Here is a 27,197-nt window from a genome sequence, read left to right as displayed (position 1 = left end):
AGTTAAATATGAATACTACTCAAGAACACACTATTCTGGTTCTTTCAATTAAAACTTCTGTGATAATTGTTCTGTCTTCAATTTCAAGAATAATAATTTTTTTTTTTTGGTCAACCTTTGATATACAGCAACTACTGTCATTCAAGAATAGGTGGCCACCATTTCTCCTGCATCATTTCTACCACATAATCAGTCCATACTTCTCTCCTCCCACAAAAATCTCAGTGTTCTAAGGTCTTGTGTCTGTTCTATTTCATATTCAGTTGGAAAAGCATTCTTTTCTGATATCCCACAGTGGTCCTCTGTCTGGAGAAGGGTGTTATGTCGTGAATGCAATAAGTATGATGACTGACATCAGTTTACACTGTTCTCTGCCTCTCACAAATGCTAATTAAGACAATATTTAATTTAATTTTTTTGGCAGCTGGTGAGTTCAGGGATCCAAATATTTAATTTTAAAAAGCAGCATCCTTGTTCTTCCAGGAACATGGATAGGAATAAACCTCCAGTACGACTGCACTGATGGTGATTAATGTTTACATTCATGATGAGGGTTTGCCACTCATCGCATTTGTAAGGTTCCTCTTAAGTATAAATTTTCTGATATTGTGCAAAGTGTAAATTACAACTAAAGATCTGACCACATTCATTACACTTGTAAGGTTTCTCTCCAGTATGGTTATCTCATGTCTAATAAGGACTGAACACTCATTAAAGGCTTTCCACGGTGAGGTGTGGTTGCCAAAGAAAGACTTTATCACAGTCATTACATTTGGAAAATTTCTCTCCAGTATACATTCACTTATGTGTAGTGAGGTGTGAATGCTGATTAAAGGCCTTGCCATACTGATTACACACATAAGGTTTCTCCCCAGTACAAACTAAAAGATGGTTAGCAAAGCTGGTACAAAAACTAAAGGCTTTGCCACACTCAAAACACATGTTTCTCCCTGTTATGAATTCGCCAGTGGGATGCAAGGCTTGCACTGTAACTGAAGGATTTGCCACACTCATTACATTTGTAAGGTTTCTCTCCAGTATGAATTACCTGATGTTTACTAAGGCCTGCAAGCTCACAATAGGCTTTGCCGCACTTATTACATTTGTAAGGTTTTTCTCCAGTATGAATTCTATAATGCCTCGCAAGGCTTGAATTTTGGCTGAAGACCTTGCCACACTCATTACATTCATAAGGTTTCTCTCCAGTGTGGATCCTCTGATGTTTACTAAGGACTGAACGTTCACTAAAGGCTTTGCCGCACTTATCACATTTGTAAGGTTTCTCTCCAGTGTGGATTACCTGATGACGTGCAAGGTGGGAACTATAACTGAAGACTTTGCCACATTCATTACATTTGTACGGTTTCTCTCCAATATGATTTTTCTCATGCACAACAAGATATTCACGTCTGAAAAAAGCCTTACCACACTCATGACATTTGTAAGGTTTCTCTCCAGTATGAATTTTCCTGTGACGTGAAAGGTTTGAATTTTGACTGAAGACCTTGCCACATTCATTACATTTGTAAGGTATTTCTCTATGGGTTACCTGACTGTCAGAAAGGCTTGAATGCATACTAAAGACTTTGTCACACTTACTAAATCTGTAAGATTTCTCTCCAGTATGGATTCTTTGATGATTTGCAAGGTTTGATTTTTGACTGCAGACCTTGCCACAGATATCATATTTACATGGTTTCTTGCTGGTATGCATTATCTGATGTATAGTGAGATGTGAGATGTGATTAAAAGCTTTGCCACATTCATTATATTTATAAGATTTTCCTTTAATGTGTGCTTTCTGTTCTTGTATGAATAATGGAGAATAGATAGAATCAGTCCGATATTTATGAGAAATGTGGGTTTTAATACCATTAGGAATTCTTTGGAGTGGTGAAACTGAGGCACCATGGTTGACAGACCCCTCAACTTGATTACATTCATAAATCTTCCCTTTACCTGGAAATAACTGCAGTTCAGGCAGATGTGATGGAAAGCTTAAACCAAGCTGATTCTTAAAAGTCTTGTTTTCTGCATCTTTTCTATCATGTTGATATCTTCTACTAATGAGATTTTCTTTCTGGGTCATCAGCTCTCCCTTGTAATTTCTTTCATCATCTCTTCTCTGACACTCAAAGACATATATATTTTTCTGGATTTCTCTAAAGTAAAAATCTTCAGTGTCATGGTCTTTATGTCTTTCCAACATCACTGTTTGCAATACTTCTGTATTACTAATTCTTTTTGACAGTAATTCCTTAATCACACATTTAGGAGAGAGACCTACAAGATATAAAGAACCATGTATTTGTGATTAATTACAGATGGTAAATAAATATTGAAAAATATAACATTACATCAAAAGTAATACTTACATTGAACAAAGTTACAAAATTTCACAACCATTACCGTCAATTTTTAAGAATACAAAATAAATAGTCTTTAATAAAGGATGGGTGATTACATGTAACTCAAAGTAATTCTAGAGAAGTGTAGTTTCAAACAACCTAGGATCAAAACATTCACATTACACAACCCTATGTTAGCACCGATGAAGTACTACTTTTCCACCATGACCCCCAAACCCATACCAATTGGTAGAAAACACACGGCTGTCTCATGATTGGAGAGAAAGAACAATTATATTATATATATGCAAAGTATATTTATTGTGCACAAAAATGGTAAAATGCAGCATGACATACTGTAATGGTAAATAACCCACAGCAGATTTATGTAATGAATTATTTATTTATTTATTTTTTATTTTTATTTTTTTTAAAGATTACCAGTAAGGGGATCTTAACCCTTGGCTTGGTGTTGTCAGCACCACACTCAGCCAGTGAGCGAACCGGCCATCCCTATATAGGATCCGAACCCGTGGCCTTGGTGTTATCAGCACCACACTCTCCCAACTGAGCCACAGGCTGGCCCTTGTAATGAATAATTTAAATAAGTGGTAATTGTGAACTGCAAAAAATAACACCACTGGGAAAATTTGGATTCTTCCAAATAATAAAAACAATGTTATTGTAATGAGAGTTAACTAAGACAAGCAAAGGAGCATCTCATCATAAACGTGGGACAAGATTGATAAATCTTATTAATCAGAGAAAATTATGAGTCTTCAGTATAAAACATGTAATTTTTTTTAAGATGACCAGTAAGAGGATCTTAACCCTTCACTTGGTGTTATCAGCACCACACTACCAAGTGAGCCACGAGCCAGCCCTTAAAACATGCAATATTGTAAGCCATCAATAGCAATGATTTGTTTTAAAAACCTTGAGGTAAATTATCAGTATTTTTCAAATAAGGACAGCAGGCCCATACTATTAATGTATTTAACTCCAAATTACACACAATGAGAAACAAGATTTGATCCTTGACCTGCAGTCTCGGACAACACTCTTATGCGTGACTGTCTACAAAGGTGGTATGGAGAACAACACGTCACAGCAAATACAAGGATCACAGAATAAGTACTTTAAAGGAGATACAATAACTGGGCCATGTTGCTGATAGTGTTACTCAGCCAAATGGTATCTGAGTGATCACCTGAAGCACATTTTGGTTTAGGCTATGTCCTGGCAAAGTTGTCCAGTGGATGAGTAGGGGTCCTGCCTTACACAGTGAACACAGTATGGGAGGCTTGTGGAAATTGGGGTGTTAAGGAATATTAAACTAATATGCCTCAAAGTGACAGTATAGTGAATCCCACTCATGTACCATGAGGAAAGGCCAGGACAGAGGAAGGGCAAGAGAAGAGTGAATGGAGTTATGAACATGTGGGAACACAGTCTGTCCTTCCAAATATGTGGGAATGTAATTGTATTAGGGAAGTTAAAACTGTGGCCTTGGAAGAAAAGAGGAATTGACTTAGCAAGCAGCATAATACCAATGAATTCTTAAATACAGAAATGCACTACAGGCATGGGGCAAAAGAGAGGTAGTGTGACTATATAGGAGAAAAGCAGGCTTTACATCTCTTCCAATATTTGCTATGAAATTTATAAAACTGAGTGTCCCATGAGTTCTATTTCCACTTATTCAAGAAAATAGTATATATATATAGATTCCAGAAGACATGTACAAGAATGTTCCTAGCATTCTGGACCTGGAAGCAAAAATCTGGAAATGGCCACAAAGAGATGAATGAGTTCATTCTGTACCTCTGGAGGGTGGAGGAATAAAATATTACATGTCTGAAGAACATAGGAATAAGTGAGGGAAAAGAAAAATTTCCTTTTAGAGCTTCAAAGAAATGAACTTCTGTTTTCCCATAGAACTCTCCCACTTGCAGAGAGTTTCCCAAACGCTATTTGGGTTTTTTTTTTTTTTTTTTTTTTTTTTGGGTAGCCGGCCAGCATGGGGATCCAGACCCTTGACCTTCATGTCATCAACACCATGTTCTAACCATGTGAGCTCACTGGCCAGGCCCCAAACACTACTTAATGGTGGGGCTTCCACTCTGCTCATCTGAGCTCTTACCTGGGTCCACAGCTTTGATCCATTCCCACCCATTTGGGTTTGTTGCTATTTTCACTTGGCTCTTCACAGTCCAGGGCTCTTTCCCTTGCTCCAACAAAGAGATAACACTCAGGTCAAAAAAAGAGTTTCCTGCATATGAAAAGTAAGAAACATGATGTGCTGAGGATTTTCCAGAATCCCCACCCTAATGTTCCCTCACCTAACTTAAACATAGGGTGGGGATTCTGAAAAGTATTTCAAATTCATCTGCTGATTGGTTTCTTCTAAATGCCAAGGAAATACTATAATATGCAGATATCTAAGTCTCTTCCAAGAAGATTGAACCAAAAAGACAATGGTAGAAAACAAAATTGGCTATTTTAAAAGTCTGCTATAAGGTTTTATACATACTTTATCTCTGGATTCATGACTGATGTAACATGAATGGGGCAGAACATCTGAAGAAAGGGGACGATTAAAGTCCAGTTTTTTTTTTAAAAAAAGATGACCGGTAAGGGGATCTCAACCCTTGGCTTGGTATTGTCAGCACCACGCTCAGCCAGTGAGCCAACTGGCCATCCCTATATGGGGATCCGATCCTGTGGCTTGGTGTTATCAGCACCACACTCTCCCGAGTGAGCCACGGGCTGGCCCAAAGTCCAGATGCTTTATTAGGAAGTCTTTTGTGTCTGAGTCAACAGGGCTTCAGTCTCAGTCAAGCAATGTGGGGGTTCCTAAGAGTCACACAAGGGAAAAACATAAAGACACACAAGAGCAGATTCCTGACTTCTGGAGGAAGTTATCCTCACCCAAGGAGACCAGGTTCCTGTAGTTCTCCAACATCACATCCCTGTACAAAGCCCTCTGAGCAGGGTCCAGGCATTTCCACTCCTCCCGAGAGAATTCTATGGCCACATCCCTGAAAGTCAATAGTCCCTGTAATAAAAAACACATTTCACCAGTGGGCTATATGGGGAGTTCCTACCTTCACATAAAATGAGAAAAAAGAGAGTCATAGGACTGATTCAATTGAAGTGAAACTGCTGTCAGATCGAAACTATGGCATTTTGAGCTAGTTATGTGTCCCTAATTGTGTTATATTACATTGTTTTCATAAGAGGTTATGATATCCTCTAAATCAGTGTGGATTTCTTATTTTTGTGGACAGTACAGGAAATATACAAATAAAAAATAACACAAATTTATCTATAAAAGTGTTAGAGGGGGTTGGCCGGTTAGCTCAGCTGGTTAGAGTGTGGTGTTATCACACCAATATTAAAGTTCGGGTCCTCATACCAGCCAGCCACTAAGAAAAAAGAAAAGCTAGATGTTATGTTCAATGCACCACAAGATATTCAATATCTAGATGAGGTACAGCATGAGTGGTGTCTTCAGAGATGACAAAGTCTACAAGGGCTTTAAAGGAAAAAAGGAAGAATCTAAAAACCATGGTAACAGAAACAGCAATGACTAAAGCTTTGGAACACTTCCCCTGTGCTAGGCATTATTCTACATGCTTTACATGTACTAACTTGTATAACAGTACAACAGCCCATGAGAAAAATATTGGTTCCCACCTTACTGAGAAGACAACTGTGTCACAGACAGTCTAAGAAACTTGTGTCAGGTCAAAGAGCTAAAAATGGTAGAGCATGCACCTCAAAGCAGGTGTTTGGGAATTAAAATTGAATCTGAAGAATCAGTTAAGTAAAAGATATAATTTATTACAGTAAATTTTAAAAGGTTGCCATTTGAGAAAACTGGAAACAAATTCAAGGATAACAACATGAATCTATATAAAAGGTCATTATATACAAACACAAATGCAAGCATATACCACATATCATACCACATACCTTCAAATTCCACGTACCACATACCTTCCCATATCACATACCACATACATTCACAATGTCACGTTGAATTCTAGGTGTCAACTTCATTAGATTAAGTAATTAGATTAGATTAAGGAATGGGTAAAGCTATCTTTTTAGGTGTGTCCACGAGGGTGCTTGCAGAGGAGATTAGCACAACAGCCCAAGTAGACTGGATGGGAAAGACCTGCCCTCAATATGGGCAGGAACTATCCAATCTGCTAGGGGCAAGGAATAAGGAGAATCTCGCTCTCTATCTCCTGGAGCTGGGATACACTTTTCTCTCCTGTCCATGGACATCAGAGCTTGAGACTCTTCAGCTTTGGGGTTCCAGGATTTACACCAATGGCACCATCTGCTTCCTTGGTTTTGAGGCTTTTGGACTTGGACTGAGTCACACTACCGGCATTCAGGACTTGCACCAAGGACACCATCAGCTTCCCTGGTTCTGAGACTTCAAGACTTGGATGGAGCCAAGGTACGGGCATCCACTTTGCAGACAGCCCATCATGGGACTTCTCTTCACAACTGCATGAGTGAATTTCCCTAATAAATCCCCTCTCATATATTTATAACATATGCTATTGATTCTTTCTCCCTGGAGAACCCTAACTAATACAGTATTCTTACTATTTAACTCATTAATGTGATAGTGTAGAACAAATTTAAGGTCATGGAAAACATTTTAGATATAGTGTCAACTCTTAAAACATATAAAATACTTAAGATGATAATGTGTCTTTGATAAAAGACCATGGGACTGAAAATCCTGCGTTCATGCACATGCATACATACACACTTACATTAACTGAAATAAGAGGAATTGTTTCTCAATATCTCTTTTTGGTAATGTTTTGTCATTATTTTTGTTCATTTGCATGTTCAGACAATGAAATATATAAATTGCACTTAATGTAATTTCTCAACATTGCTGTGTGTTAAAGTATTAAGAAAATGGTACAACATAAAAAAATATAGAAACTTGAATTCCAGCAGCCATTAAATACCTATATTAAAAAATATATCCATTTAAATTTAGAAATAGAAGCATTCACATAAATGAATGGGATTTATTAGTTTATTGCATATGTAAAACAATGATTTAAGATTAGGAGATTCTTTTTTTTTTTATCTTAATCTGTAGTATTAATGTATGTTCACAGCAGTACATACTGGAAGAAATTATCAGATAACAAAAAATCAGGCCAAAAAGGATATTTAGAAATGTAAAAACCCATTCTAAAACAACATTTCATGAAACATCACAATCAGCAGTAAACACTGGATGCATTTCCCCTAAATTAAGGCAGAGAGAAATGGACTGCAGTCAGTCACCACTGCACAGGATGCCTGGGCAGCAACCAGTAGAGAGAGGAAAATAAGAAAAACAAAAGGGGGAAGAGAATAAAGACCTAGAACTGTTAAAATTAACAGATGACAAGATTGCAACCTAGAAAAAGAAAATATTGGTTAACTATAGAAGCTAATAACATACTGAAAAAAGTCATCCTTTTTTAGTAGCACTAATTGAAACAACACAGACACATATGCACACACAGAGACATATTCTTACAATCAATGAGCATTTTTGCCATTGCACCTAATTACAAGACATGAGCAAACATACCATTGCATCTAATTACTCTTGTAATTATCAGAACTATGTGAAGAACTTATAAAACTCTACTGAAGGAGTAGTATCAGCCAGACAGAAAAATTGGAAGCCACAGAACCTACTTCCCCAACACAGACACAGATTTGACAACAATGTACTATATGAACCAATTGCCTTTGTGAAAATCCAGAACCATTTTAAATGTTCCTGCACCCCCAGGCGTTCACCCCATATTTTGGCTTTTCAGGACTGCCTGAGGGACTGGTTTCTCTCTTGCCTGATATAAGCAATGAATGTAACAGGGCGCCAGGGCATGGGCCACTGACAACAAAGATGATGAACATAATCAACTTCCTCAGTAAAACTGGCAGATACTAAGCGGAGATCCATCTATAACTTACTGAAATACCAGACATGCTACAGTATCGTAGGCAAATAATACGGGATCTCCTGAGTAGAATCTGGCACAGCTTTTAGTTAGGAGATTACAAATAAAAGCCCACAGAAAATACATCCTTAGAAAGGTTCTGAGAGATCTCCAGAATCTCTAGCTGGGACGTTTGAAGAATGCCCTGCCTGTATGAATCCGGACATCAAAAACTGGGAGAGGTGGCTGATTTCTGAAATCTTAAGTCCCAAGGAAAGATAACAAGACACAGAAAGACAAAAGGAAACCTGGTCCATACCTTAAAGCAAACAAAAACTCCACAAACTGACACTGAATAAATGAGGATCTGTGAATTACCAGAGAATCCAAATTAAGTCATATGAATGCTCAACGAGTGAAAAGAAAACATACACAGACAACTTTGGGAAATCAGAAAAATAATGCATGAACATGATTGAAAATACCACCAAAAAGAGAGAATTTATGAAGAACTACACAAACATTCTGGAGCTGAAAAATACAACTGAATTGAAAAAATTAACTAGAGGGGTTCAACAACATACTTGACCAGGCAGAAGAGAGTCAACTCAAGACAGGACTTTTGAAATAAGGCAGAAGAACAAAAAGAAAAAAGAATATACAAAAATGAAGACAGCCTAAGGGACTTACAGGACACCTGTAAGTGTAACATCAAAGGTATTATGAGCACCAGAAAGAATAGAAAAAGAAAAAGGGGCGTAGAGCCTTTTTAAAGAAATGGTGGCTAAACTTTCCAAACTGAAGAGAGAAATCGACATATAAATTCAAGAAGCTTAAGGAAATCCAGCTAGGATATAAGAGACCTACACTAAAACACATCATGATCAAATAGCCAAAAGTCAGAGACAAAGAAAATCTTGACAGCAACAAGAGAAAAGCAACTTGGCATGTAAGATTTCTCAGCAGATACTTTCTAGACTATGAAGGAGTGGAATGATATATTCAAAGTGCTGGGGAAAAAAACAAAAAAAACCTCCTGCCAACTAAAAATTTTATATCTGACAGATCTGTCCTTCAAAAAAGGAGAAATTAAGACATCTCCAGATAAACAAAAGTTGAGGGAGCTGATCACCATAAGAAATGCTGAAGGAAGTCATTCATGTTGATATGAAAGAACAATAAAAGCAACACAAAATGATACAAAAATACAAAACTCACTAATAAAGATAGTATATAGACAAATATAAAATCCTGTAATATTTTAGTATAAGCGTGTCGATCACTTTTACATTTGGTATAGAATTTTTTTAAAAAGCAGAAAAAGTAATTATAAATTCATGTTAAGGTATACAAAATATTAAAAATAGGTACTCCCACTGGTTCAACTGACTTCACTTAAAAAAACTAAAAACATAGGGGCCGGCCTGTGGCTCACTTGGGAGAGTGTGGTGCTGATACCACCAAGGCCCCGGGTTCAGATTCTATGTACAGATGGCCGGTTCGCTCACTGGGTGAGCGTGGTGCTGACAACAACAAGTCAAGGGTTAAGATCCCCTTACCGGTCATCTTTTATTAAAAATAATAATAAAAAAAACCCATAAAAACATAAAATAAAAAAATTAAAACAGGAAGTTTGTGTCACAAATAACAAAAAGGTGAAGGTAAATATAAAGAGGTAGAGTTTTAATACGTGAGAAATTTAAGCTGCTGTACAGTTAGAAGACTGTAATAACATTAACATGTTTTTAATAATTGTAATGGTAATGGCAAAGAAAATAGCTATAGGATATACACAAAGGAAATGAGAGGAGAATCAAAGGAGGCCACTACACAAAATCCACAACACACAAAAGAAAGCAGGACGGGAATAAAAGAGGAACAGAAGAACTACAGGAAAGAGAGAAAACGAAGAACAAAATGGCAATAATAAGTCCTTCCCTATCAGTACTTATTTTAACATATTAAATGCTGCAATCAAAAGACACAGAATAGCCGAAGAATAAATAAGTCCAACAACATGCTGTCCATAGAAGACTGACCTATCTAGGACACCCATAAGCTAAAAGTGAAAGTATGTAAACAGATATTCCACACAAATGAGATATTAAGAGAGCACGTGTGGCTATCCTTATATCACACACACACAAAGACTTTAATACAAATATCGTCATAAGAGACAAGGAGAGACTTTAAATAATGATAAAAGGGTCAATTCAGCAGGAAGATATACCAATTATAAATAAATAAGTACATAACATTAGAACTCCAAAGTATTAAGCAAACATTAACAGAACTAAAGGGAGAATGAGACAGCAGCACAGTAACAGTAGGACACAACAATGCTCCACTTTCACTAATGGATAAAACAACCACACAGAAGATCCATAAGGAAACAGGACTTCAGTGATACTACAGACCAAGTGGACCTCACAGATCTACACAGAACATTCCACCCAACAGCACCAGAATATATCTTTCTCTCAAGTGCATGTGGAACCTTGCCAGCATAGATCACATATTAGGTCACAAAACAAATCTTAAAAAATTTAAGAAGATTGAAATCTTTCAAGTTTTCTCCATCCACAATAGAATGGATTTAGAAAACGATAGCAAGAGAAAACCAACAGTCCATAAATTTGTGGAAAATAAATAATTATTTCTAAAAAACCAATGGGTCAAAGAAGAAAACAGAATCTAGACAGTATCTGGAGACCAGGAAAATGAAAACATAATAAACCAAAATTTATGGAGCACAGTGAAAGCAGCAGCAAGAGGTGAGTGTATGGCAGTAAACACATTTAAAAAGGAGAGTGAACTCAAGTCAACAACCTGATTTTTAATCTAAATAAACTGGAAAAAGAACAAACTACACACAACTTAGAAAGAACATAATAATGAATAACAGAGCAAACATAAATGATATGGAGTGTAAAAACAATACATAAACACAAGAATCAATCTTTTTAAAAGATCAACAAAATTGACAAACAGCAGAATATCTTAGAAAAAAAGAGAGAAGACTTAAACACAAAAAATCAGAAATGGAACTGGAGAAATTATAATTGATTTCACAGAAGAAAAGGAGCTGTGATGTTGTGAAAATATATACGTGGTCTCCATCTCCATCCCCATCTCTGGGAGCACAACTCCTACAATCCTTGGAGTCTCCAAAGTGATCAGAATCTTTTCATATGCTTATGAGTTGGCTGATGGTCCCTAGGTGGTCTCAGGATGGGGGCTGGTCACCAGAAAGACCAAGGCAGGACTAGAAGGTTGTGACTTTCAGTCCCACCCCCAAACTGCTGGGAAGGGGAGAGGAACTGAAGATTAAGTTGATCACCAGTGGCCAATTATCAGTCAATCGGGCCTATGTAATATAGAATCCATAAAAACCCAAGAGCACAAGGGTTGGAGATTCCAGAGAGCAAACATATGACGTTTTCACCTCCACTTGCTGGAAGGTGAAACCAGGGGACAGATCCTGATTTCCCCTAGCCATTTCCCTAACCACACTCAGAACATGCCTTACCTGGGGAAAGGGAGAAATACCCCAAAAATCTACTTGACTAAACAGGATGGGCTGGATTCCTAGGAGCAGCAATGAGATTTGATTAATAATAAGAGTATAGTTGATTAAATGTATACCTCTTTAGGCTAAGACTTGACTTAAAGGTCAGGATGTTTATTCTTAAACTTGATTTCAACCTTAGGACGTTTGTTTCTTAAATGAATGCCTTATGCTTTAAGATAACACCTGTAATGCCAATCTTTTTTTTTTTTCCAACAATAAGCCTGCCTTGAAGCAGGTACACCCTGGACCCTAAGGTGTCAGGTAGATAATGTCAGAATTGAATTAGAGGTCAACCAGCTGGCCTACACCGTAGAACAGCTTGCTTGCTTAGTGTGTGCGGAGAAACCCACACACATCTGGTATTTGTGAGAGTACAGTGGGAGAAACGGAAGGTTAGTGTGTTTTTCCTCACATACCTCGGATATATGTCCCCAAAATAACGAACCTTACTTAGACTCCCAAGAAATTGGAAAATGGAAATAAGAATGTTTGTCATTTTCCCCAGATTTTCAAAACATAGAATATACAGTTGACTCTTGAAAAACACAGGCATGAACCGTGTGGGTCCACTTACTCAAAGACACTTTTCAACAAATATACTGAAAAAACTTTTGGAGATTTACATCAATTTGAAAAAAATCACAAATACGTAGCCTAGAAATATTGAAAAAGTTAAGAATAATGTATGTCATGAATGCACAAAATATATGTAGGTATTAATCTATTTTATCATTTACTACCATAAAGTATACAAAAATCTTTATGAAAAAAGTTAAAATTTATCAAAACTTATGCAAACACAGACAATACATGGTGTCACTCATAGTCAAGAGAAATATAAATGGATGTAAAGAGGCAGTATTAAATCATAACTATCACGCATATTGTAGTACTGTAAATTTTATTGTCACCACGCGTTGCTATTGCAGTGAGCTCAAATGTTCCGAAAGCAATGCTAATCATCTCCTCGTGAGTGATTTGTCTGTCCAGTAAACTGCATATCATGCAAAAATGTGATTTCTTGTGGTCTCTTCCTTATGATTTTCTTAACATTTTCTTTTTTCTACCTTACTTTATTGAGAGAATACAGTATATAATACACATAACAAACAAAATACAAGTTAATTGACTGTTCATGTTATCTGTAAGACTTCTGGTAAACAGCAGGCTATTAGTAGTTCAGTTTTTGGGGAGTCATAAGTTATAAATAGATTCTCAACTCTACGGGAAGAGGGTCAGTGTCCCTGACCCCCACATTATTCAAGGGTCAACTGTAGTTGCAAGTTTTGCATAAATGAGAGGAAAATGTCATGTGTTGTTGGTTGCAGAGGGTACCTTTGTAGCTGTGGCAGGTGAAAATCTTGCCAGATCTAGTAAAACGGGAAATGCACCATCCTGGAAGACGCAATTACTTCTCAAATTGCTGAACTTGGAGAAACCCTAAGACATCTGTAGTGAAGCCCAAGAGTTCAGAGAGAGACATTTGTGGCATTCTTTTCTTTTTTTAAAAGATGACTGGTAAGGGGATCTCAACCCTTGACTTGGTGTTGTCAGCACCACGCTCACCAGTGAGCTAACCAGCCATCCCTATATGGGATCCGAGCCCGTGCCTTGGTGTTATCAGCACGACACTCTCCCCAGTGAGCCACGGGCCGGCCCCTGTGGCATTCTTTATAGTAGTGAAAACCTGTAGAAGACCCATAAGCTTTCATTCAGAGAACAATCCAATAAGGATGTAAGAGAGCAAGGTACCCATGTTTCTAAACGTGAAAATATGTAAATTTTCAAAACTTGTACTACAAATATCACAACAAAACATTCACTAAAGAATTTTTTCTAAAATCTACCATTGTGTAAATACATTTGTACAAGTCATGCCCTGACTCCTGCCACAGAACTGACAACGACAGTTCCTCACTGAGATGTGAGGGAGGGTTGAGGACATGACAGGGAAAGCAGATGCTTTATATCTTAGGGCCTGAGCTGCGTCTTCAGTTGCAGTTTTACTATAAAACAGATATATACATCACATGATGTTTAGAATAAAAGAAATATATTTCATAACAATTGGTGAAACGAGAATATGGCTCCATCCTCTCAGATGACAAAGCAGATATTCTCTGATGTATGACCAAAATGATAATCATTTATACCTAAAACACCTGCTGCACAAGAATCCCTATACGAACACCACAGTCTCCACTGGACGGATGGGCTGAGAATGGTTTAATCAATCTCCTGCTGTTAGAATATTTAGGTTGATTCCATATTTGACATAGATGATGGGCTCAGGTGGTTAGAGCGTGGTGCTGCCAACAACAAGGTCCAGGGTTTGATCCCTGTACCAGCCAACCACCAAAAAAAAAAAAAAAGGTGATGGAATAAACCATCCTCAGACACTGATGTCTGTTTCTGTCCTTTCCATTGAATTCCCAATAATTAAACTTTTGGAGTCAGACACATAGTCACTCACTCCTTTAGCTTTAGATGTATTATAAAAACCACAGAATTTACCAGGTTTTGTGCACATAAACATGTGACTTCCATGAGCAGCTTCTCTAATCCTGCTCTACAGAGAGCTGACAGTGCATCCAAACGTGGCCCTAAACAATACCTGCTGCCCTGCAGCACTGACACCATGAGGACCACATCCTGTCTCCGATCTGTTTGGGAGGGAAGCCCTTCCCATGCCCCATAGAGCCTCTTCACAAGTTCGTGTCACTGACTTACTGTAAGATGGAATCTAAGAGGTGATGAGAGGAACTGAGGGAAGGCATGGGTGAGTGTGAGCAAACATGTCAGGCAGGACACTTCAGATTCAGAGAAGATCAGCAACTGCAATGCCCACATTTCAGAAAAGAAGTAGACACAGAACAATCAACCGAGAATATCACTTTACCTGAGTGAGAGCCATTCCTGATTCCTTTTCTTTCCTCTTCATCCTCTTTTGACCTTCCTCCTTAGATAACATGAGTCTTTACAAGTCCATTCTGAATGTCAAAAATAAGCTGTTTAATGCTTAGATACAACACACCCCCTTCCTGGGCCAAAACCACACACACAGGAGAGACTTCACCATGTGGAAGACAGTTCTCGGCTGCCCACCACATCAGGAGGGACTCAGGTACAACAAACTCCTACAGGAAGAAAAACAAGTGTGTCTTTTGACCCCTTTCATCAGAACTCACTCCCCTACTGGTGAATCCCACACATGCCCTGCAGCAGTGAGGAGCTGGGCAGGACTGAGCTCACTTCAGGGAGAAGACCCAACTGTTACTTAACCCCATGGAAGGCATAGAACCCCACACTCCTCCACGGACCACAGGCAGATCTCGGCCCTCAGAAATGGAGGACACAGAGCCTTGGTGCACAATGCTGAATGTACATTAGAACCACATTGCCAGGGTTGAGCACCACTCAGAGGGGCAAACCCAGCGTACCCCCCACCTTCTGGCTCTGCTGTCCCCTTGGGGCCTTGTTGTCACTAGTATCCAGATAGTGGGAGGTGAAGGAGCAGAAAGAAACATGCAGAACAGGCAATGTGGACCAGAGGTGGGTGAGGCTGGAATTTAAAATTGGGGAGTATGAAAGTTCCTCAGAAATACCCCCAGAGAAGATGATATGAGAAAAAAGATCCAGGGAAGGAAGGGTGTGTGCCACCTGCAGCTGAGGGGCCAGAATTCTAGGTAGAAAGACAGCTCAAGTGAAGGCCCTGCAGCAGGAGCAACGTTGGCCCCAGGAAAAGGGCAGAGGCCTGTGTGGCTGGAGCAGAGTGAGAAGGACACAGTGAGATGAGGTCACAGGTACTACGGGAAGCACCTTGGTCAGGGCCGAGGTCTCTAAACCTTTCTGTCCTGTGCCTCAAAAGAATTTTGGAAATGATGTATTCCCTCACTTGTTTTAAGCAAACATGTAATTTTTTATTTTATAAACTAAGACACTTACAAACACGGTAGTATCTTAGTATTTTACATGTATGCTTAGATGGTCACCTAAACCTTAGGAAGTTGGAGGGCTGGCCTTACCTGAGATGTGTACTGTAGGTGGAATTCTCTTGGGGAAGCCACTTTTTTTTTTCTCTTGGGGAAGTCACCTTTGGACATACGAAGATGGAGATGTCAAGGAGACAACTGGACACAGGATTCTAGATTTCAGGGGAGAGGTACAGGTGGAGAGGAAAAATGGAGACACCATTTAAAGCCACGAGATGAGATGATATGGCAAGCAGTGAGTGCAGTCAGAGGAGAGAAGTGGCACATGGTCTGAGCCCTGGGACACTGTAACACGTATAGGACAGAAAGTTGGAGATACCAGCAGAAGACACTGAGAAGTGATCAGGAGGAAGATGAAAGAATATAGATTTTTAAAGGTTAGTAGGATGCCCTCAAAGCTAAGAATAAAAAGTTTCAGGGAAGAGGAAGTAATCAGTTGTGCAATATGATGATAGGACAAGTAAGTTAAGGATAGAAAATTAATTATTGGATTTAGAAATGGGGAGATTACTGGGGACTGTAAAAGGAAGGGACTGTGGAATGGTGGATGTGAATGTTTGACTGGTTGGGGTTCATGTGAGGTAGGGAGGCAGGAAGTGAAAACAGACAACAGCAAGGTTTTAGTGATTGGGCTCTGAATGGGAGAAAAAAATGGGTACTAATTAGAGGCAGAAATGTAGTAGAAGACTTTTTTCTTTTAAAGAAGAAAAAGTGAAATGACTAAAAATGCTTTGTGTGTGTGTGTGTGTGTGTGTGCGTGTGTGTGTGTGTGTTCATGAGCATTTTGATGTATGTTATCACCATCAGCGTATGCTGGTCAAAATAATCCCCTTGAAGTAAAAATTGATGAGGCAGGGGAGGAGGATGCTGTACCATCCTGGTACTGTGAGCGGGGTGGTAAGTACTGCACAACTGTAGGGTCAGCAACAGCCTGGGTCAGGGACAGACCATTCCCAGGCAATACTTTTTTTTTTTTTTTTGGTGGCTGCCCTGTACAAGCATCCAAACGCTTGATCTTGGTGTTATCAATACCGTGCTCCCAGTCACTACTGAGCAGAGGACAAATGCCTTGAGGAAGTCAGGTAGACCAGTTAGGGGAGACATTTCCACTTGCATCCAGGAGCTCAGGGGAGGTACAACCACGGTCTCTGACTGAGGAAAAAGACAGAAGAGGAGAAGTTGGACTTCTGAGCGGCTCTCTAGACTAGAAGATGTAAAACAGTCAAATAAGGGAATGCAAGAGGATCTGGGACAAAAATATGAAACCAGTCAATCTGGGTGGATGTTTCTTCTAGCTATGATCAGCCACAAGGGGACAGGTACAGAGAAGAAAGAGTTGGAAGTGATGGTGATGGCAGGAAGAAGCAAGGAAGTAGGAAGTCCCAGGGAGAACGATTATAACAACAGTCCTGTGCTTTAGGGCATCTGATTGAGTGACTGTCAGTAACGGAAAGGATTTATTTGTCTCCATCATTAAAAAAAACCCACCTACGTTTGGTACAGGAGTATATTATGTTAGTTTACCATTTTTATCTCTGGTGCAGGCAAAAAAAAAAGTTCCTTAGAACACACAGAGTAATACCAGTGCACCCTCTGGCAAGGCCTTCACTTTGGGGGACTGATGTATGCAGGGGTCCTGTTTGTCCTTGGAATGGTCTTCATTGTGAGTGAAGGAGGAGCTGACCAGGAACAGCTGAGGAACAGAGCCAACGGTCATTTACCCAGACCGCCCTCCTTGCCCAATATGTGGGAAGGGCAGGTGTTAAGTTCAATCAGAAAGGTATCAAGTTGGCTCATGGGGTAGCTGCCTGAAGCTGAGCAGACCCACTTTGCCAGTAAAGACCTTAAAACTAGGCAGAAAGAGGAGAGGCCTCCTGGCTGCCTGAATCCCTCAATAAAGATAACTCCCTGATGTCTAAGATTTTTCACTTTGCAATCACACTGGCTTAAATATTCACAGACCCAATCCTGGCTTGCTTGGGTCTCAGGATTGTGTAAGCTGATTAGCAGAAGAGCAGAAAGACAGTGTCTGAACAGAACAGTAGGAGAAGGTAGATGACTTGAGGGAGAAGATAAAGGAGAGACACAAGCAAACCCCTTTTCTTTCTCAAGTCACTGACCTGGGGAAGCATCAGATTTCCCAATCTAGAAAAGACAGTGGGAAAAGGGAGAAGTGTGTACATATGGTGAGTGTGTGTGTTGGGTGGAAAGATAAATTCCTTTCTCTAATGTGACCCCATTAGCTCATCCCATTCCATTCTACCAACTGCTGAGCACAGGCGTCAGCTGGTCAGAATAAACAAAGCTTTTGCTTTCTTCAGTTCCTGAGTCTCCCTGCCATTAGGAGGGCTGTACTCCCCACAGAGCAATCCCCTTTCTCTTCCTTAACTCTTTTCCCAGGATCTAGGGCCTCTCCTCATTGGAGAAATATCAGTGTTCTACGTCTAGTTTAGAACACCTTGCCTCTACGTTCATCAGCTGCCTCGTGACTGTGTGTATGTGCGTGTGCATGTGTCTGTTTTGGGACAGGTAGGGAGAGGCCAGAAGAGAATAACTACCACTGACCTGGCAGCAAGGAAGTAATAGCTGCATCTTTCCCAAAACAGTTGCAAGGATGAGCCTTTTTACTGCAAGTCACTGTGATGCTGTCTGCCCTCTGATTCTTGGAACAATCTTTCCCAAGGTCACGTGCCCTTACAGTGTGTCAATTTGTGCCCATGGACCAGCAAGCCCTCCCTAATGTAAATAATCTGCCACCTGAGCCTTAGGCCTTACTCTTTCTCTTCTGCACTCAGACCCTCTTACCAACTTTGATGGGTGCTAACACACTCCATAGACACCCCATAATGATTCCTCCATACTGCTATGAAATCAAACAAGACATTACAAGCATCAGTAACTCATGCACATATGATGGAATATTACACATAAGGACACCCAAAGACCCACCGACCAAGGCACCATATTTTCACTAATAATAACTTCATCCTAAACAGGAGTACTACCAAAATCTAGTATTTAAAAGGAGATGTCTCTAGTGATGCATGTACTCCAATGAGACCCCAACATCTTCCAAGGAAACACTCAAAAATTTCATGTGGATCTTCCAAAATGCAACTGAAACCTTCCTGATTTGTGACCCTAAATACCCCCAAATAACAAAGGTAACCCCAGAAATGATCTCTGAGTTTCCCCATGGGTTGCATGATGATTTTTGCACTCCAAAAAGATGCCACAGAAATCACTGTTTGAAGTGGATGCTGCAGTGCACCCCTGGGATCCACCCCCTCGGGACCAAGGTGTCCATCCTCCTGCTGCCCAAGCTCTCTGTTGGCTCAGCTTAGGCCACGTTCTAATGACATTCCTGTGTAACTTTTCTCTAATTATTCTACTGACTTCATTACTCAGAAGTGATCATGAGTTTCCCAATTAAATCCCTGCATGCAAATCTCAGCTTCAGCATCTGTGTCTTAGGGAACCTGAGCTAAGACACTATGGCATTCCAGAACAACCTATGCAGCCCCACAGCCACCCATAAACCCACTTCCAGGTGCTCCAGCCAGACCTCGGACTTTCCAAGAGTTCCACACAGCCCTTGGTCCCACAACCACACTAGGGACAGGTGCACACATCATTCACTGGGCTGTGAATGTGAATCTTGAGGCCCACCCTGGCTTCCATGCTCCTCCTGGAGACCTCTAAGGGCTCCCCCCTCCACTTTTCCCCCTTTTCCACTTCTCATACATGCATGTACAAGCAAACTGGAATAAAAAGCAAAGGAATAAGCTCTAGAGATCTGCTGTACAACATTGTACCTACAGTCAATAATGTATTAGACACTTAAAATATTTTAAGAGGACAATGTTAAGTGTTCTTACCAGAATAATAAAAAAAATAAAAAGCACAGGGATCCTTGGGCATGCGCCACAGCAGGAATGGACATGAACTGCAAATGGAAGGGCACTGACTCTACAGTATGGAGATCAAGAAATTGGCCCTGCTGAGTAAACTTGCTGGCAACTGGGGACAACATAAAGACCAATTTTGAAGGCAGTTGGGGAGTAGGCAAGATTTGAGCTTAGTGAAGCAATCATAGAGAGAGGTCTCAGGTCTCATGGGGGAGGCAACCATTGTTCCCTTGTCTCCTCACTCACGGCAAATTGCAAGATTCCCTAGTTCTTTAGGGGGTGTCCATCATGCCCCCTTGTGCTCCTGACCCTACCTGAAGGGGAACCCAGATCCCTGACTGTGACAACCTGGTAGAAGGCAAAGCCCCTGCCCATGTTGGTAACTGGTCCCTGGTGATGTGCAGAGCCTGGAAGACCTGGGAGCTGGAGTAAAGCAGGGACACAGATGGGGACACCTCAGCACACGGCATGAAGACACGAGTCTGTAGAGCTTTGTGGGTATCAGTACATCCTTTTACTCTTATTTTGAGTAAAATAATTAGCTACAGGAGGCTTAGATCAATTAGAGTTACAATTTCCAGAAGAAATTCAGGACCTGTCTTCATCACCTGCCCTAGCACCTTGGTCTTCCGTGACGATTCCCAATAACTCTAAAGCAGAGAAAGACCTCTGTAGATGGCTTCTCTGTCTTTGAGACTATGATCCTGCTCCCAGTATTGTGGGTTTTGTTTTTCACTTTTTGAGAACAGAATTTCTAATTATAACTGGGCACTCCTGCATTCCAGGAGAAAAGCCACACACAGACACACACCCAATTCGGCCAATCTTGTTAGGGGTCAGTGTTGTTCAGATTCAGAGTTTCTGGTCTAGTTCTTCATCTCCGTGTCACAGGTGGGCTCACTGAGGTCCAGAGGGTGAAGACAGTTCAACAAGTAATCCTGAAAAGGTCTATGTTGAGTGAGAAGAACATGGTATAACTGAATTCTGATATGGTAGCCCGGAAGGGCGAAAGGGCAAGGTTTATCAGTATCACCTGTCCCTCTTAATAATTCCAGGACTATCTTTCACATGCCTGGAAAGAAGACATTTCTCTTTCAAGGTTTTCATCACATTGATCTCAAACATTTAATTCCTTTTTTTAGAAAATTACAGTAAAATTGTTTAAAATATAGAACTGTGAACACATAGCTATTGGCATTGAAAACATTGAAAGAGGGTCACCTATAGAAATAAGCTCTAGGCTTATTTCTCATCGTGAATATATGGGCTCTGTTAGCACAAAGTTCCAAGTCAATCCAGCCCATTCTCAATATTCAGAGAGAATGGACAAGAGAAACTTGAAGGAAACATCTACTTAGTAGCTGACATCTCACTATCTTAACAGGTTACGTTAAAGAGAAGGAAACAGTATTAGACTAACTGATTAAACTAGGTTTTGACTGTTAAAACAAAAGATCATTGACGTCGTTATCAAGTACATATTGAAACAGTCTAAAATTATTATTATTATTATTTTTAAATTACTTCCTAAGTACCAAAGAATGTTTCCAATATATGGCTAAAAAGTACAAATAATACAGGCCTTAATTGGAATCATACACAATTAAGAGTTAAAACAATTTAGAAATTAAAAAAAAAAAAATCTAACGAATTTTGGGGTTAAAGTAAAAAAAAAACCCCAGAATATATCATATTTAAAACAGAATGATATGTGATAATTCAAGGATGCAACCAAAGGTCATTTCAGAAGTTAATAGTGATTAACAGAAGAAACTCAATAAACTAAGACTAATGTCAAGTTTCAAAAAGAATTAATTTTAAGGAATTAGAAAAAAAAAAGAAAATCCATTACAGGAAAACAACATCACTCTTAATGTCCCTTTCAAAAGGCACCCAGGTAGTGACAAAGTCAGTTACTTCCTGCCCTAATTCACTCTCCCACACCCTACCCCATCTGTAAGGAAAACAGAAACAGTTTAGTAAGGCTCCCTCACCTCATATCAGGCAGGACATGATCCAGCACATTTTAGCACACGTGCTGTAAACTAGTTATGTAAGAGTGGTGTAACTGCACATGTACACTTATGTAATCTTTGCCTTGTTGCCACGATTATGTGTACTTTTGATATAAAAGACAACAGCTCTGATCCTCCAGGGCATTGCTGGCAGAGTTTGCATCTGAATTGCAGGCCAGCAAAGCTGGCAGAGGAGGCAGAGCAGTAGAGTGACAGGTCGGCAGAGCCTGCATCTGAAATAAAGCATGTCCATTGTGCATAAGGCTGCAGGAATCTTTTTCCAATTACCTGACTTGCAACCTGCACAGGATGGGGCAGAGGGATCTGTGATTCCAGCCCGACACCATCCCAGGAAAAAGGAAGAGGGTGACTCACAACTCAATGGGTCAAGTCACTGCACTCTGGCTGAACAGGCGTTGCAAATAGAAGCTATCCTCTTATACCAAGAATTACAAAATGCAGATGTCTTATAGACAGGACTTTTGCAATGCTCATTCTCATCTCTATAATTTAAACAAATCTTACATTTGTTAGATTGGAAAGACAGAAATCAATATATCACAACTTAATCTTCATATTCAATCAACTCACCACTCACCTGGACCTAAGGTCTCTGTCTTTTTCCATCACTGTGTTTCCCTCCTTCATTCTGCACATGTCTGTCATTCTCACCATCTCTCTCTAGCTCTTTCCTTCTCTTCTTTTCTGGGTTTCCCCCAAGTTTCTGCTCCTCATTTTGATTCCTCTCTCCTCTTCTGCTCTTTCTCCCCTTCTTTCCTCTATCCTTCTCCCAAACATGTTCTGACCCATTCTTGCAACTTGTTTCACCTCATGTTGCTCCTCCCCAACCTTTTCATTGTGCCCAATCTCCATGTATTTCTGCCTCTTTCTTCCCTCATCTTTGCTCCCCCTCTACCCTCCCTGTTACACCCCCTGTCCCCACTCTCTGGCACCCCCAGCTACCTAACGCTTCCTCCCTCCTCTATTTCTCCCTCTGCTGTCCTCACCGTTGTCTCCTCTTTTCATACCAGCATCGCGTTGCTCTGTCTGCCATGACTCCGAGTCTTTCATCCTCTCCCCCTACTCTCTGCTGCTGTCCCCCGCCCTTCTTTGCCCCTGCTCCTACTGCTCATCAAGGGCCCCTCTCCTTTTTTTGCTTTCCTTCATATCTCTAGAAATCCCCTTCTTGCATAATTTTTTCTACAGTCAGCCCTCCCTATCCTCGGGTTCCGCATCCACTGATTCAACTAACCAAAGACTGAAAATATTCAAAGAAAAAAAAAATACAATATAATAGCTATTTACACCGCATTTAAGCTGTATTAGGTAGTATAAATAACCTAGGGACGATTTAAGGTATACAGGAGGATGTGCATAGGTGACATGCAAATACTATACCATTTTATAGGAGGGACTTGAACATCCTCGGCTTTCGGTATCTGAGGGGGTCCTGGAAACAATCCTCAGCTGCGGATACCGAGGGACGACTGTATTTGTTTTTCTCCCCTGCCCTTTCTTGCTTCTCTTTCATTCTGTCTCTTTGCAAATCCCTCACCCACACTCTACTTTTCCATTTGGTGTTTCCTTCATTCTTCTTTAGTCTTTCGGTTTTTCTGTTTCCGTTCAATCGCTCTCTCGTGATCTCTCTCACACACTCACACGGAGGGAGACTGACTAAGAAGCTCGCCTCCCGGAAGAGCACATTTTCCAGTGCGGTGGAGTTTAGGACAGAAGAAGGGTGGGTGTCGCAAGCCAGGCCCGTTACCTCCCCCAGCGTGGGATCAGGTGAAGCGCCAGTAGGATGGGAAGGCCTGAGGCGGGGGGATCTGGTGGGGCGATGGTCCCTTAGGAGAGGAGTGGGGCCTGCAGATCCCAGGACCCGGAGAGGACGCGGCCTCTGCTGGATCGGGGCTGTCAGCGCTTCTCTCCAGGGGGCCAAGAAGGGAGAGTCGGGCGTCAGGCCACCTCGCAGGTGAGGGACGGCTTTACAAACACTGGGCCGGCGGAGAGTTATTTCGCCAGCGGTTTGGATACAATTCTTGTCAATGAGGCTGACGCAACACTGATTTTTTTTAAGAAAAAAAAAAAAAAAACCCGTCTGGAAAGGAGGTGTCTACATGGCCCGAGGGCATTACGACTGGGGACAGGACCGGCCTCAGAACGATTTTAAAGCCACAGAGGCAACCCCCAGGCTTTACGGCGACATCTGAATTTACTAGGGATGGAGAAAGCGATGCAGGTATTTTGAGGTCTGTAGACACCCTCCGATCGTGGGTACGGTGAACAGAGGAGTTCGCAGCGAGATTTTAAATTAGATCAACGGATACTCACGCTCGCAGGACGACCTTCCCTGGCCATTGGCTTCCGGGTGCGCAAAAAAACTGCGCCGCCGAGGAAAAGACGGGCGCCTGGGGGCGGGTCCTGGGCAGGGCTCCACCGTAGGGGGCGGGGCCGGGGAGCGGACCGGGCGTAACCGCGGAAGGGTGGGGGTGGGGCCGGGCCTGCGCTCCTTCCCGCCCCGCTGCCCCTGCCTTTCTGTTTCCGGGTTTGGAAACGGTGAAGTGTTTCTAGTCCTGCGGAGCAGCCGTTACTTTCTGCTTATTTCAAGTTAATGTTTCAGACAGTTTTAAGATACAGCTTAGAGTTGTGTGGGTCACTTATTTTGGAAACTGAGATGTTTTCTCGTTAACAAGTTGAGAACGTTTAAAGTCAAAACTTATTTTGCCCTTAATAAGCGGGTTGGGAACTGGGATCTCGGGGCGGGGGAGGGTTGGGAGGGGTTCTCGACATGGGGCGGGGGCGGTGATCGGATCCAGGAAAGTTCCTGCAATTAAAATGAATTTAAGCAATTTAATTAACCAATGACTGGAATTGTGTGTTAAGAGGATGCAAACCAGAATGTGAAATGCAAAACTCTGTCTGGGCGGAATGTGCAATTTCATACTGACGCCCAACAGAATAGCATTTCCATTTCCATTTGCCATTCACCCTCTGGGCAGAGTCTTGACTCTGGGCTCAGGTGTACAGACTTCTTAGGACAACACCTGGAGCGTGGGGTTGGCTAGGCATGTGATAATTTAGGACACCAACTGTTGCTTCAAGAAAAAGCAATAACAATTTTTTAAATTGTTATAAATTGCTGTTTTTCTTTATATTTGTTGATCTATTCCATACTTGATATTAAGTAGACTCGGGTATCTTTGAGATAAACTTTGTTGACATAATTTGATTAAGGCCATAATATATTAATATAAGGTCATTTCAAATACATTTTACGTTCATTCTGACAGTAACTCGAAAGCTTAGTTTTTTTATTTAGAAAGAGTAATATATTGTAGCTTTCTTTGTTTTCTGTTTCTGAATGTTCTTTCGGGTGTGGGCAACAAAAATAGATAAAATAGATAAGCCTGTAAAATAGATGTCTTTGGGTATCAAGAAGATATTTGGATTATTTTCACCTAAAGAATACTTAAATCTGCAGTATTTCTAAGGGCATTTGTTAGGGAGTTTATTCTCTTTTGTATGAACCCTAATGAAAGTAAAACTAGATTTTCAAATTTCCAATAGCCTCATTTCTACCAAGAATGATTTTTATGGTGATTTTTATGAGTTAACATCTATTATGAAGTGTTTCTCTCACAACCTGCTGGTGGAAGATTTCATCCATAGACAAATGGTAGTCAATTGAAATATAATGTTTAGAAAGGAAAACTGCATATTTGACGCATTTTCAGGTAAAAAATGAACAGAATGTTCTGACATTGAACAAAGGTGAATACAAGAAAATATATCAAGACCTTTTTAAATTATGTGGCATCTGGGATGGATTTGGAATCTCTGGAAGGCAGGTTATTTTGTATTACACTATACTGCTAAATAGCCATACTGCCAAGAAAGAAGTTTAAGCATGAATGTCTGTGATCCCAAGCAAAGAAATAAGTTGATAGTGGAGGTTTCCATTGAACTCAACACAGTACAAGAGATGCAGAGTGTAGGTGAAACTCATGAATCCATTTAGTCCATGGGGAGTTTCGTTGCTTGTCAGATTTTCAAGGAAGCAAAGTGGATATATTCACAAGAAAATAAAAGCATATTTTCTCAGTTGCTTCCCAGGAAGATTTTCATATGTCTCCCTATTTTATATATATATGTGAAGATTTACACATGTCTCCTTATATTTTCATACATACACATTTCTTTTTGGCAGCTAGCAGGTACTGGGATCTGAACTCCTGATCTTGGTGTTACAATACTGCTCCCTATATTTTAAAACAGATGAAAATCATTAAAGATTCAAAAAATTGTAAAACACAAAGAACTGGTTTGAACTAATGAATGTACATTAAGCCCTGTGCCATGAAAATAGAGAATATACATATTCTAGCACAGATGGAACCACTAAAATGTTTACCACTGTCAACTAAAACATAGATTGAGACTTAGGTAAGTGATGTCGGAGGAGAGGGTCTTTGCAGGTCTGATAGCAGGTCCCAACCTACCATGTCCTGTTACCAGGTTCTTGACACCACCACAGGAAAGAATTCAAGGCCAGTCACAATAGAAAGTGAGAACAGGTTTAATGTAATGAATAAGATACAGATTTCACAGAGAGAGTGCAGCCTAGGTCTAGAGACTGAGCAGGGCCCTCACCAAGTTTAATACAAGAGTAAGAGATATACATTTACAAAGAGCTTGCTGGCCCCAGAGTGAACGACAGCCTGCTAAAAGCGAGTTTGATATAAAAAGAAAGAGGTGAAGCAGAGTCTGGCTTCAAGAGAGTGAGCAACAACCCCACCTTCTGCCAGGATTTCACTTTTATAGTTTTGCTTTCTAATACATGTTCATGCTACGTAATGAATATAAATTCTACTTTACTGAGCATGCTTGGCTATTAGGGTTATATAACCGCTTTCCTGGATTTGCATAAATCAGTCCCCCACAAGTCTCAATTTCCCAGTGCTGGTGCTGCAAATAGGTTCGACCAGCAACAGCAACTCCTCTAGGGGAGGGCCTGAAGGAAGGGTCTGAGGTCTTGCGGAAATGCTTGAAACCCAGAGGTGTGTCCAGATACCCAAACCTTGGGAAACTGAGCACCTCCTATCTCATAAGGATTTTATTTGCAGTAGTGAGAATGCTCCAACCACAAGATCTGCAAATGACTCAGAAAACAGAAGAGTTGTTTCTTTTATGCAAAGGAGTAAGCAAGTGTAGAGCTAGGCATAGGTGTCACAGACCCTTTGAGCCCATTCACAAACCCATCACATGCACGTCTATGAGCTAGACAACAGGAAAGTGTTCCTTGGTGCCATAGGTGAAGAAATAATAGGCTTCATTTCTAGACAGGAGCTCTGCAGACCAGCAGTTCAGAGAGCTGTTGCATGCTGA

General features: G+C 40.5%; 1 pseudogene; it reads right to left on the bottom strand.

The window, feature by feature from the left end:
* On the bottom strand, positions 1-24,175 carry LOC134372929 (zinc finger protein 347-like; annotated as a pseudogene).
* Positions 24,176-27,197: the final 3,022 nt, after the last annotated feature.

This window comes from Cynocephalus volans, chromosome 3 (genome assembly GCF_027409185.1).
Source record: "Cynocephalus volans isolate mCynVol1 chromosome 3, mCynVol1.pri, whole genome shotgun sequence".
NCBI lineage: Eukaryota > Metazoa > Chordata > Mammalia > Dermoptera > Cynocephalidae > Cynocephalus > Cynocephalus volans.
This window is presented reverse-complemented; position numbering and strand designations above follow the sequence as displayed.